Genomic DNA, 12,769 nt, shown 5'->3' with positions numbered 1-12,769 from the left:
GCCATATACCGATCCTGTCTTGGAGGGAGTTGAGTGGGAGATGTGTCTCAGAGCTAGATAGTGACCGATGGTGACGCGAGACTGGACGCGCACGTAGTTTATGTATCAGCCGATAGAGGACAGTATTGGATAGGGGGACTGTGATTTAGTTTCTATTGTGCCCAATAGAGTGCACTATAGTAATAGAATGTTTTTCATAAACGGTTCTAGTATTTTCGTAAAGTATTATCATGTCTTTTTCGGTATGTAAAATGTTATTTATGTGTTTTAGCAGTACGAATGATGAGTGAGTGTGGTTTAAGGTTAATAGGAAGATAATTGTTTAACGAGTTATGTATTAGGATTTAGTGTGGGAACATTTCGAAGACGTATGAATATGGACAAAGGGGATTTTTGTAGAATAGATTTGTAAAGTAAGTTTATGGTAAAGGGAAAGTTAATTCAGGTATAAATAACAATAGTAAATAACTTAATTTATAGACAAAACTTCAGCATATTAGATAATTACGTCGGTAAAAAGTGCAGTCGTGAGATTTACTATTTTGCGATTGGTTATTGATGAAAAGCGCGGACTGACGCTAGAGAATGTTGTTTTGCTATTGGCAGTTGAATAAACTGACCAGTGGTAAAGCAATATTCTTTACGCGCCTTTCCCTTCTGTTAGAGAAGACTTAGAGTATTCTAGAGAGGAGTCGAAGCCTAGCCATGAAACAGTTCGGACGTGTGTAGTAGTACTTCAGATGGAAATGATAAGTTGCCGGATCTAGCAGTGTTACATACATCAAAAGCGTGGTACAGTGACGGTATAATTATTCCGACGGATGTGTAGAAATCTCGGAATTTTTAAGTGAATTTTGTGATGGGAAAAGACTTATATTCCACGTGGCGTATTGAGCAGGTCTGTGGCTAAAAACTCTGACTGCATTTGGTACTGACGGACTTAATATTTGGCAAGCATTATCAATCAAAAACAATCAGTATTTTTGTAGCTATTACGTTTTCGGGAAATGCAACACCATAAACTTGCTAACGTGAGTGAAAGGGATTATGAGTGACTGTGTTAAGACTAGCACAGGCTTGGCAGTGATACTTGTTCACCTAAGCTTCAGAATATATTAATTGATGACAAAATTACCAACCTTTCATTTGTGTGAAAATTTTCTCCCGAAACGTAGATTAGTGAATTAAATTGCAGCCTGGTTCACGTCGAAGTACAGTAGGTTTCAACCGGCTTTCCTACTGATGATCTGCTGAGACAATGTTCACAGGTAGGTGCAGGTCTGTCGTAAAAGGACGGAAAGAACCGTGCAGCCACAATACTACATTTCAGAAATGGTTAGGGAATTTAATGTTCCGAGATCCACAGTGTGAAGAGCGTGCCGTGAATACCAAATTTCAGGAATTAACTGTCACCAGGGACTACGTCATCACTTAACGACCGAGATTAGCTGCGTTTGTTTAGAGTTGTCAGTGCTGACAGACAAACAACAATGCGTGAAATAGCGGCAGAAATCAATGTGGGACGTACGACAAAAGTATCCGTTGAAACAGTGCGAATATGGGCTTTGGGGGCAGATGACCGACGCGGGTGCCTTCGCTAACAGCGTGACATCAACTGCAGGGACTCTCCTCGACTCGTGACCGTAATTGTAGCGTTCGAGTATGGCGCAGACCCCATGAAGCCATGGACGCAGGTTGTCCACAAGCACTGTACAAGCAGGTGGTGCTTCCGGAATTGAGGGCTGTGTTTACGTGGACTGGAGTGGGTCCTATGGTGCAAGTGAAAGACCATTGGCTGGAAATAGTTTTGTTCGGCTACTTGGAGGCAATTTGCAGCCGTTCATGGACATAATGGTTCCAAAAAACGATGTCATGTCACTGGGTCACAATTATTCGAGATCGGTGTGAAGAACATTCTGGACAATTCGTGCGGCTGATTTGGCCATCCATATAGACGGAAATGAATCCTACCTGACATTAATGGGACATAATGGAGAGGTCGGTGCGTGCACATTCTGCACGTGCAACACTTTCGCATTTATGGACTTCTCTAGAGGCAACATGGCTCTGCAGGGGACTGCCAACGGCTTGTTGAGTCCCTACCACGTCGAGTTGCTGCACAATTCGCCGGGAAAAAGCACGTCCGCCGTTATGTACCCCATGACTTTTGTCACCTCAGTGTAGTCATAGTACACTTCCCTAACACTTCATGTTGTAATAATTGGGGCTCGCATCAACATCCAACGCTACAGAAATAATAAATCGCAGGAAAAGGAGGTATAAACTATGTTTTAAGTTACTTGGGGCGATCAAGATCTTGTACACTCAGTAAAACACAAAAAAAATTAAAAAGAAACAGGGCCTACTGCAGACAAAACGGAAGAAAATTCGATCCATTTGGCAACAGCACGAGAGACACTGGTTCAGACAGAGAAAGTGAGCCGTTGATTCAGGAATTGTGGGATACTTTATCCTCAGACTGTAGCTGCATTGCCCCACGTGTAAGACTGCTGATTAGACTGTATGGAAGAGGGCGCTCCAGAATACCTATTGCATAAGGGACAGATTACAGACCTGACTGAACGTTCGAGAAACGATGAATGCAACGAGGTATCGACATACGTGTGGCACAGAGGCTACAAAACTTTTAAGAACGCATTTCTAACGACTCACTTTCTGTCTTTCTGGCTTATCTAACTCCATGTAACCAAAAGTCAAAGATTTATGGGATGCACATTAATGCAAAAGAATTACCTGCCACGACTGTATGGAATCTTCTAATTACGGAGCATAATGCCTCACGTATATTTTCTCACTGCTTAATGTTTTGGGGAATGGAGTGGCGATCTGCAAAGCTTAGCTTTTTTCCGTTTCAACGAATAAATTAACTAGCTAGAAATTAGGAGAATGTTTACCCAAAAGCTGCAATCGAATACGAGAGTAACGAAACAGCTGGCCTTTGTGCACGTAAGCTGCACTATAATTCAAATATTTTTCTTCTTACGGTGCCTTATGTCAGACACCACAAAAATAAATATCCGGAGAGCAATTTTTATCTCTTACACTCACCACTGCATTAGCCTTTTACGCCATTCTCCCAGAACTAATAAAAAAATAATGAGCAGTTTCTGTCTAAATTATACACACACCCCTTCTTTACTTTTCTACTCTCCATTACTGCCAATATATATGAAATGCACTACTGGCCATTAAAAATTCTACACCAAGAAGAGATGCAGATGATAAACGGGTATTCATGGGACAAATATAGTACACTAGAACTGATATGTGATTACATTTTCACGCAATTTGGCTGCATAGATCTTGAGAAATCAGTACCCAGAACAACCAACTCTGGCCGTAATAATGGCCTTGATACGCCAGAGCATTGAGCCAAACTGAGTTTGGATGGCGTGTACAGGTACAGCTGCCCATCTAGCTTCAACACGATACCACAGTTCATCAAGAGTAGTTACTGGCGTATTGTGACGAGCCAGTTGCCCGGCCACCATTGACCAGACGTTTTCAATTGGCGAGAGATCTGTCGAATGTGCTGGCCAGGACAGCAGTCGAACATTTTCTGTATCCAGAAAGGCCCGTAAAGGACCCGCAACATGCGGTCGTACATTATCCTGCTGAAATGTAGGGTTTCGCAGGGATCGAATGAAGGGTAGAGACACGGGTCGTAACACATCTGAAATATAACGTCCGCTGTACAAAGTGCCGTCTGTGCGAACAAGAGGTGACCGAGACGTGTAACCAATGGCGCCCCATACCATTACGCTGGTTGATACGCCAGTATGGCGATGACCAATGCACGCTTCCAATTTGCGTACACCGCGATGTCACCAAAGACGGATGCGACCATCATGAAGCTGTAAACAGAACCTGGATTCATCCGAAAAAATGACGTTTTGCTGTTCGTGCACCCAGGTTCGTCGTTGAGTACACCATCGCAGGCGCTCCTGTCTGTGATGCAGCGTCAAGGGTAACCGCAGCCATGGTCTCCGAATTCATAGTCCATGCTGCTGCAAATTTCGTCGAACTGTTCGTGCAGATGGTTGTTGTCTTGCCAATGTCCCCATCTGTTGACTCAGGGATCGAGACGTGGCTGCACGATCCGTTACAGCCATGAGGATAAGATGCCTGTCATCTCGACTGCTAGTGATACGAGGCGGTTGGGATCCAGCACGGCATTCCGTATTACCCTCCTGAACCCACCGATTCCATATTCTGCTAACAGTCATTGGATCTCGACCAACGTGAGCAGCAGTGTCGCGATACGATAAACGGAAACAGCGATCGCCTACAATCCGACCTTTATCAAAGTCGGAAACGTGATGGTACGCATTTCTCCTCCTTACACGAGGCATCACAACAACGTTTCACCATGCAACACCGGTCAAATGCTGTTTTTGTATGAGAAATCGGTTGGAAACTTTCCTCATGTCTGCAAGTTGTAGGTGGTGGCACCGGCGCCAACCTTGTGTGAATGCTCTGGCAAGCTAATCATTTGCATGTCACAGCATCTTCTTCCTGTCGCTTAAATTTCGCGTCTGTAGCACTTCTTCTTCGTAGTGTAGCAATTTTAATGGCCAGTAGTGTAGTTGAGTTTCAATCCCCTATTTCATTACCCATACTTCACTCTCACGCTATCTGTATATCGTAACCTTTTCTGACTCTCCAAATATAAATGGAATTTACGTCTTCTTTCGCTTATTTTTGAAACATTTTTACTTTGTGCTTACACGATTTCCCCTATTCCATGCTATCTTTCTCCCTTCTTCCTTCCTATATCTCTCCCTCTCTCTCTCTCTCTCTCTCTCTCTCTCTCTCTCTCTCTGTTTCCCTCTCTCCCTCTCTTTTTCTCCGTCTTTCGATTCGATGGCATAAGACAAGTCTTGGCGCCCAGAGAGACGCAGGACACTATGATTAATTTCGGAAGCATATGTAATTCTCAACGCACATTTGTGGGGATTGAAAAAGTCACGTTTTGAATACAATCAAAGTCTAAAATCTCTAAGTCAAGTCCCTGTGCACGGGATGGGGGTTCAACAACGGTTTCCGACTCCTTAAGGCGGGTGTTGTTGCTTAGTGTAGACATATGAGACTTTACAAAGGCAACGGTCGGGAATGATGGTGTAATGTTATTGCATTAATTTGTTCTGAAAGCGTTGCTGAAATTCAAGACCATAAAAGTGGGTTAAAAGCTGTGAACTATCTGAGGAAGTTAACCTTGCATTACTGCGCAACTGTTTCACCAGGTATCCAGTCTAGCTTACCAAATTCCCAACCAGACTAACATTAATTATAATCTTTTAGTACTCATCTTACGATAACCTGTGATATATAAAGAAATAAATCAGTTTATATTTGGACATTTATTTTAAATTGATCATTGTTCCGTTAAAATTTCACTATATCAAACTTGATTCATAACTAAACTGGTGCCTTATTTAGGATTGTGTAAATGTGAATTTGTAGTCTTACTGAACACATCAAATAGGGAGCCAAAATTGGGATATTACATACAACACTGCATTCATAAAATAACACACGAAGAACGTTGAAACAAATGCAAGAGGAAATTAACCACAACCAACCGATTCAATTTTCACCCAAAGAAGTTACGTTCGTAGCGCAATCCTGTCCATCATAAAATTACCACACACTGGTATCCTAAATTCATACTAACTTTCTGTGAAATCTTACCGAAAAGAATATCTGAGGGCTACTTTGATGCTTACACCACATGCTTCATGTGGTCAACTTGGTTTACACAAAGAGTGTAACTCCACAATAATTTTGATAATTAAAATAAATTAGATCGAAACGCAATTTACAAAAGAAAAACCTCGTGCTAGTTACTATCGTCTTACTGTTAACCTGATGGGTGAAACAATTGCATAAGCACGTGGTACTGCTCTCACCCCACGTGGGTTGAACGTAAAGAAAAGTTGCTATATTGAAAAATATTGTCAAAACGAGACGTTAAAATCTCACGCACATTCGCATTTAAGATTGATGATCTTAATTACAGTTACTAATCAACACGTGGTTCCACTTTACTCACAAAGTTGTGACAAAGCAACTACTGGAAGATATTCTCAACTTCATACTCGAATTACACTGCATTGCAATTTAAGATAACATTAGATATTTTAGAGCTAAATTCAGTTAGGCTGAACTTAAGAAATCCATTGTCCTACGGACTTAGCAGACACACGCTTAGCCGGAGATCTTACCACTTCAGATGCTCGCTGCCGATAGACTGACCTGTGCTCCTACCGGTCATGCTTAACAGATAAAAACGGAAGTGACCAGGGAGGCAGCTTCCTATACCAACATGACAAGGAACGGACAGGACCATACTAATAATAGAAACCTCTCTGCTTTAAGAAAGCGTAGCTACCTGTTCCGACGTTGGTCCTACTGTTCTCTAGCAGACAGGCTTGTCTGCTACCATCAAGCATGTAACTAGAAATAAATTTGCTCATTCATCCTCTCACACAGAAGGGAAGGGGGATGACAGTATCTTATCATGTACAGTATATAAAAGAAAGCGGATGTAGGTTCCGTATGAGACTGTGTGACATGAATTACATATAAACTGTGTTTTAAGGTGTAGTAGTCTGACAGATCGTTCTTGTTTATGTGTAAAAGTAACGCGTTTCACTGCTCAGTCTCCTCCCAGATGGTCAGAAACACCACAGTAAATTTAGAAGAGGAATTTATGCCGTAAATGACAACAGATTGAAGAAATTAACATGAAAGGAATCCAACAGAGACCTTTCAATGGCTTATAGGCAATTTTGTAATTCCAAGCAGAGTCTCCACGAGACTTCGAAGAGACAAGTATCATTAACACAAGGCTGACTCATCGTGTAAATAACTGGTGGTCAGAGACTTCTTAAAAAGAAAATGAACAATACTGTTTCAGTCAGAAGAGATGTGTTTGTTTTATTGTGACTAGTGGATTTTCTTGTTTTGAGTCTTTTAACATTGGATCTGATTTTTGTTTGTTGCTGCGATCTTTTATGACAATGCATTGTTATATTTTTTTTTTTTTTTTTTGGGGGGGGGGGGGGGGGGGGGAGCTAAGTCGAACGTGGTAGCAATGTATACTTAAGTGACAAACGTCGTTGCGACACCTCGTAATATCTTGTCGGACCCCCTTTTTACCGATATAATGCAACAAATCGTCGTGGCAAGCACTCAACAAATTACTGGAAGTTCCCTGCAGAAATACTGAGGCATGCTGTCTCTATAGCTGTCCATAATTGATGAAGTGTAGTAGGTGCACGATTTTGTTCATCAACTGACGTGTTATGTCCCATAAATCTTCGATTCGCTGGGATTCATTACAGGGGATTCGGGTGGCGAAATCATTCGCTCGAGTTGTCCAGAATGGTCTTCGAACTAATCGCTAACAGTTGTGGCCTTGTGACATGTTGCATTGGCATTCATAAAAAGTCCATCGTTGTTTGAGAACATGAAGTCCATGAATAACTGCAAATGCTCTCCAAATAGCCGAACAAACCAGAGGACCCATTCCATTCCATTATGGAGGCACCACCAGCTTACACAGTGATTTTTTGTCAACATGATCCCATAGCTTCGTGTGGTCTACCTCACACTTTCATTAGGTCATGATTTTCCAGTCGTCTAGGGTCAATATCGTCACGAGCACAGAAGAGTCGCTGCAGGCGATTTCGAGCTGTTAACTTGGCAAATTTTACCCACTGTCCTAACTTTTTTTGTACGTCTCCCATTTGATTTATACGGTTATTTCACGCAAGCTTGCTCGTTTGTTAATAGTGAAAAGTCTACACAAACGCCCCTGCTCTCGATCGTTAAGTTAAGGCCAGCACCGGTTGCGTTGTCAGTAGTGATAGGTAATGCCTGAAATTTGGTGTTTGTGGCACACTCTTGACACTGTGAATCTAGGAATATTAATTTTCCTACCGATTTCCGAAATAAGGTATCCCACGCGTCTACCAACATTCGACGTTCAGGGTCTGTTAATTCCCATCGTGTGGGCATAATCACGACGGAAACCTTCTCATATGAATCACCTGAGTGCAAATGACAGCTACGCCAACGCATTGCACTTTTATACTACTTGTACGCGATGTCACCGCCATCTGTATATGTGCATAACGCCCATGACTTTTGTCACTCCGCCGGCCGGTGTGGCGAGTGGTTCTAGGCGCTTCTGTCTGGAACCGGGCGACCGCTACGGTCGCAGGCTCGAATCCTGCCTCGGGCATGGATGTGTGTGATGTCCTTAGCTTAGTTAGGTTTAAGTAGTTCTAAGTTCTAGGGGACTGATGACCTCAGATGTTAAGTCCCATAGTGCTGAGAGCCCTTTCAGCCAGTTTTTTGTCACCTCAATGTATTTCTCCGATTCAGTGACAGGATTTTCCAATTTGGCAAGTGTAGCCTGTTTGTTACAGAGCTGATGACGTTTTGTTACGTTTGGCTCGCGTGTCGCTTGCCCTTGTCTAAGCTACATAGGCGCATAAAACCTAAGGACGAAAGTAACTTTTCCATGATTTGTTACTACGGAGTAAGATAGCTCGATGAAGCTTGGACCATACATAGGAATAACTGCTGCAGTAAAGTGCAGAAGGCAACTGAAGGTAACAGGCTATAAGGCGATCAGAAATGACTTATTCTAGTCACTGCGATTCGTGATGGTCCCATGGACATTACAAAAGGTGGGCCGTGGTGCTTAATTTGTGATCGCCAGATACGGCAGTGTATGCTCTGTAACGTGTTGCCATGTTGGCCACAAGTTGATAAGGAGTCGTTCGATCACTCCACCAGCGCCGCTGACAATACTGGAATGATGGATAGTCGATGCCGCATGGGGACGTGGTGTAATACGTCTCCTCCAACGCATTCTGCATGTGATCGATGGGTTTTAAGACGGGGCAACGACCAGGGAAGTCCATTCCGCGACTACCCTCTCGTCCCATTGGCTTCTTCAGCTGCCCTGTTCGAGGCGGTCTCACTTGTCAGGGCCGAATCCATCACTGAGTAGACCAACATAGGGAGAGAGTACAAAATCACAGCAACACTGACGAGTGAGTGTATTATTCTCAGGGATTTTGAGGACAGTACACCCGTGCAACGTTATACCTCCCCACATCTCAACAACTAGGCAATGGCCTTGCCGCAGTGGCTACACTGGTTCCCGTCAGATCACCGCAGTTAAGCGCTGTCGGGCGTGGTCGGCACTTCGATGGGTACCCATCCGGGCGCCATGCGCTGTTGCCATTTTTCAGGGTGCACTCAGTGTATGCCACTTGAGGAGCTACTCGACCGAATAGTAGCGGCTTCGGTCAAGAATACCATCATAATGCCCGGGATAGCGGTGTGCTGACCCTAAGCCCCTCCTATCCGCATTCTCCACTGAGGACGACACGGCGGTCGGATGGTCCCGGTAGGCCACTCGTGGTCTGAAGACGGAGTACATCACAACAACTGGACAAGCAAAATGTCAATGCTGCACGTATCCTCGTATGATTAGAGCTGGGAACTCGGAATGCATGGGGAACATTGACGAATAGGAAGGCTTGGGTGGTGCAGGTGTTGTGGTGTGGTGAGGCATAAATCACGTGGGCGTACTGACCTCCACATCTTTGAACACGGTACACCCGCCGGTCGAAGTTATTGTAACACTGTGCTCCTCCACCACGTGCGTGTGTATTCACCCTCGACTTCATTTTTATGGACGACAATGCGCGACCGTATCGAATACCGCAGGCAGAGTCGCTCATGGAACGAGAGGATAACTGGCGAATGGACTTGTCTGCCCCATCCACAGACTCAAATCGAATCGGGCACGTGCGTGGTGCGTTGGCAAGACGCACTGCAGCATGTCCACAGGCACCAGCTACCATTCTGCAGCTGTCAACCATGCTGGCGGAGGAATGGGGCTCCGTACGACAAGAACTCTTTATCAAACTTGTGGTCAGCGTCTGAGCACTTTGCAGAGAATGCGCTGCCGTCTGTGGCGGTCATACATTCTACTAAGAACCACATACCGCATTTGTAATGTCTAGGGGACTACCATGAGACGCAGTGACTTTTGTTTATTACTTTCTTTGAATAAAAGTGTCATTTCTGTTCGTCTCATTGCTTATTTCCTTCAGTTGTTTATTGTAGTATACTGTAGCAGTCCCTCCTATGTTTGGTCCAAGTTTCTTTGAGTTGTACCATTTCACAATGGCACGTCACACAAACAATACCTTCGTCCTTAAGTTTTGCATACTAATTTATTTCGTTCATACTCGAATGTTGGGAGTTGATCTGCGTCTGTCGATAAACTTTTTCCATAATGACATAATTGCCTCTTGTAGTGAGACATCACTTCTTATCGCACTAGGACTGCACACAAAGAAACGTGGGAAAACTAACAGGCACAATGAACTTGCTTTGGTGTCTATATGTTTAATCTGTTCCACTGTCATACCTTCTAAAGCCGCGGCTCTAGAATTTTTCGATATCTTAATGACTTCTAACTGTGGCGTTGTTAATCACAATATCTTTCTCTCTTTCTCTTACGTTATATTCTTGTGACGCCCCCCCCCCCCTCCCCCAATTGTTTAATTAAGCTACAACCGATGCGCATTGGTATTGGAAGACAGTCTGATGTTCCCAGGACCCATCTCAAAAGAAATATTCTGCCTTCATTATGGCCACAAAGCCTTTTCCCCGGTTTTTGACGTACTGAACACTTTAAGGTTTAAAACCAGGTGATTTCTTTCGTCTAGCATCGAACATTTCAGCTACATTTCTCCTTGGTTTACTTGAAACAGAGAATCATATTCACACAATATTTTATTAGATTACATTCAGTAACATAATTTACACACTATACACGTGGCGTGGAGTGCTCAGTTGTTTATCACTTCCACAGCGAGGTCTGAAACTTCTACAGAACAAATACAGAAGTTTACCATTTTAACAAATCGCTAATTTTCACTCAGTAATTAGTCAGAATTTCAGATCTGCAATACAACTGATCAAGGCTGTGAGAAGATTATGATGCAGTGGTTTTCTTAAGATTCTTTTGCTGATATTCTGTCGGGGAGTTTATAGTTCGTTTATACAAGAGGATAACGCAAATGAAGTATTTTGTGGTGTATTTTATTGAACTGGAGACCTATAACCGACGGAGAGGCTTCGTCCCTGCCGTAGCCTCAGTGGTACAAAACGACCCCACAATAGGCTACAGCAGTCCACTCAACCCTCCACTACCGTACACCGACCACGTATGGTTGTTGTCCAGCTCGGCACCCAGTGCCCCCTCCCCCCCCCCCCCCCCCCCCCCCCTCCAACCCCTGGGAACGTCTCACAGTCGAGTGTAATCTCAATGTTTGCGTGGTAGAGTAATTATGGTGTACTCGTACTTGGTACTTGGAGGAAGTGTTTGCGCAGTAATCGCCGACATGGTGTAACCGAGGCTGAATAAGGGGAACGAGCACCCATTCGCCGAGGCAGATGGCAACTGCTTTAAGAGCATGTACAGACTGGCCACAGTGGACCTCGACACCAATCCGCCGGGCGGATTCGTGCGGGCGACCGGCGCGCCTTCCCGCCTGTAAGGCAGGGCGTTAGACCGCACGGCTAACCAGGCGGGCTCAGGTGAAGTACACTAGTCCTTCAGTCAGACTGGAACCAACAGCTAATACAGCCATCAGTTAAGACAGTGGATACATTACGACTTAGCTAGGGAAGTACTGTTGAAGTGTTTGAAATACCGTAGACAAACTGAAAAACCTCAAGATAGCTCTTTGACACATTCAATTTTCTCCACACGTCATTGTTCACCAGCTTTTGCTCAAATGAAAATTTTTGGAGTCGATTACGCAGGGTATAACTTGCATCAGTGCAGATATTTCTATAGGTCACTGAGGACAGTGTACTAAACAACATTATATCAGTATTTTCTTCATTAGCAGCCTTATAGGAGTAGTCAGTTTTTGGGCTGGTTAGTACCTCCAAGCACATGGGGCGAGAAGAAGTCATTAATGCTTATTTTCCCCTGGGCAGCAGGTCAGGTGTTCAACCGTGGACATGTGTACGCAAAGCGGTTAGTCTATATTGACGGGAATACGACACTTAGTGGTGCAGTTACGACCATGCAGAAAACATCTGGCCGTAAGGTTTGTGATGTGTTTGTGGGAAGAGCGTTCGACATAGAGAAAAGCAACCAACACCGTGGTGTTCGTACAGATTAAGGTAGCATACATAAAAATACTCCCACTTATACCCGTTACACTATTGATAAAACGAAACCAGAACGACAAATAGGAATGAGAACTGGCAATGACACAGCTGACATCACTTGAAAAACCTGACAGATTTGTAAGAAATCGAAAAATGGTGAGGCAACGGATCAAGATGATATGGGAGAGGAAAAAATAAATATCTCAGTACTAAAGCAAAATGTGTTGCTTTCATGAGCTTTTCTGTGCTGATTAGCCCCTAGATGACGACATTGTCCCTCATACGGGTCACGACTTTCTCTTCGAGACTTACTGTAATAGCCTTTGGTCATAGCCGCCATCGACATCGCAGTCCCAGTTCAATATGGCTGAGGCCTCACTACATGGCAGTCTCGTGGATGACGATGCAGATTGGCAGTTGGTGCTGCAATGTGCGGAGACTACCCAGATGCTGTTCATTTGTGATGCCAAATTACCATAGTTTTCACCAATAATGCATACTGATAGATATTAGCTACAGTTTACCTTGA

General features: G+C 43.8%; 1 protein-coding gene and 1 pseudogene across 1 annotated transcript in view; both read left to right on the top strand.

Moving 5' to 3' along the window:
* Positions 1-12,769, top strand: part of LOC126281668 (putative inorganic phosphate cotransporter) — a 130,709-nt gene that overhangs the window by 70,725 nt on the left and 47,215 nt on the right. The gene's annotated exons all lie outside the window — the stretch shown is intronic.
* On the top strand, positions 9,166-9,282 carry LOC126291423 (5S ribosomal RNA; annotated as a pseudogene).

The sequence above is a fragment of the Schistocerca gregaria genome, chromosome 1 (genome assembly GCF_023897955.1).
Source record: "Schistocerca gregaria isolate iqSchGreg1 chromosome 1, iqSchGreg1.2, whole genome shotgun sequence".
NCBI lineage: Eukaryota > Metazoa > Arthropoda > Insecta > Orthoptera > Acrididae > Schistocerca > Schistocerca gregaria.
The sequence above is the reverse complement of the archived record's forward strand: the minus strand, read 5'-3'. Positions and strand labels throughout refer to the sequence as shown.